This window comes from Parasteatoda tepidariorum, chromosome 6 (genome assembly GCF_043381705.1).
Source record: "Parasteatoda tepidariorum isolate YZ-2023 chromosome 6, CAS_Ptep_4.0, whole genome shotgun sequence".
In the NCBI taxonomy this organism is placed as follows: Eukaryota; Metazoa; Arthropoda; class Arachnida; order Araneae; family Theridiidae; genus Parasteatoda; species Parasteatoda tepidariorum.
The window spans coordinates 17,976,134-17,977,981 of record NC_092209.1 but is presented as its reverse complement, the minus strand read 5'-3'; the positions used below and the strand labels follow the sequence as shown (position 1 = coordinate 17,977,981).

The window sequence follows — 1,848 nt, the reverse complement described above, 5'->3', positions numbered from 1 at the left end:
TCTGAACGAAGTGCTTATACTTTCTACCTTAATAATTAAGATATCCGATTGTTTTCGACACAATTTCTTTTAATAAAAAGGGTCATTTAAAATTTTAATTTTATGTTTAGTAAGCAAGGATTCTAAAATTACAATTTTAAAGTAAAGCTAAAAATTTTATAACATACCTTTCCAAATAAGGTCAAATTTGAACTTAAAAGCTACAAAGATTTCATATTCAGCTAACAACTAATTGTAACGCACAAATTAGAAGAAAAAAATACTTCTAAATAATCGTAAATTTAAGAAAAAATGAAATAAAATGAAGTTTGAAATAATGGCAATTAATAAATTAGGATTACCACTTTAGAAATAAAATAAGTGATGACAAAATTTATCGATATTTATCTGGTGAGATGACAAAATTTATCGGAGATTGAAAATCACTAATTCCCAAAACTAGTATATCATTCGTGAATTTTTTTCAACATTTTTATTCACCATTTTTAATTTCCTCCAAAATCTTGAAATTTTTCAAAAAGCAATGAATTATTACTAAATTTTTAAAACTCAACTTAATATTATTTGAGAATTTTTCAGGGATGTTTTCACTTTTTATAGCAACGGTAAAAAGTTCCAAATTTTACAAAATTATAAAAATAATTAAACTTTTAAAAACTGTTAGAAAAAAAAATATTACTTGTAATTTGTATTTACTTTAATACTTATAGATTGTTTTGAAATTTTCTTCTTTCCTCAATAGCGGAAACTAGAGGGGGATTCTTTTTTTTTTCATATTAATAATACTATTGATAAACTTATAAAATTACAACCAAAAGCAAACAAAAGTACTGCTAAAGAGTACATCATAGCTTTATAGAAGTAGCATTAATGGCTGATATACATTTCATATTAAATCATATTGCAGCGTATACTTTCAGATTAAAAGAAGCTATTGCCATTGTGTTGGTCGATGGATCTAAGTTGCTCATATAAGCTCAGGAGACTTAGTTTAGAGTGGTGAGCTGTCTTGCATTAGAAAGTTAATCAGGGCTAAATTACACCGAATTTGTTGGATATTTACAAGAAAAAAAACTGATGGCTTACTTTTATTAAATAGTTTTGACTTGTACTGAGATCAGAAATGCCATCTAGTCCTAGTGTTTTGATTCTATTGGGCATCTGGGCCGCGAAGCGGCCCCTATCTCATTCATCTGGAATTTTAGAACAGTTTTGGTTGAGCAATGAGGTAAGCAGGCAATGGAGTTGCTTTTATGACAGAAATGCCATCATACTCTCATTTCTGATAAATGTTCTTCATTCCATTGAAAAATAGTGAAAGGTGAATAGATAAAAAAGAGCCGATTCTACGACACAGGTGGTTTAGGCTGTTGAGTGAAGTGGAGTTGCTTGCCTCCTGATTTGGTTTCGGTTTCTAAAAGTTCTAACTTCTGGTGACAACGCCTAATTTAATTTTGGTTTCGGTTTCAACACCAGATTTGTGGGCAGAAATAGGGGTAATGCTACTTTTTAAAAACAAAAACTAAATTAGGTGTTGCCACCGGAAGTTAGAAGTTTTGGAAACCAAAACTAAATCAGCAGGAAAACAACTCAACTCCACTCAACCGCCTGTATCACAGAATCTACTTTTTTTACCTACTAAGGTGTTCGCAGGCGTTTTTTACCTACTAAGGTGTTACTCTATAAATGTCTTATACGATCAGTGCTTACATACGCATGTGAGACCTGGACAATGACCCGTGGAGATGAAAATATGATAGCTAGTTTTGAGAGAAAAATACTGCGAAGCATTTTTGGTGGAATAAGTAAAAACGGTACCTGGTTTAGAAGATGACTTTTATTATTGAA

The 1,848-nt window shown here is 30.6% G+C and overlaps 1 protein-coding gene across 1 annotated transcript in view; it reads right to left on the bottom strand.

Annotated features, from left to right (window-relative positions):
- Positions 1–1,848, bottom strand: part of LOC110282224 (zinc finger protein 862) — a 27,926-nt gene that overhangs the window by 15,169 nt on the left and 10,909 nt on the right. The window lies entirely within an intron of this gene.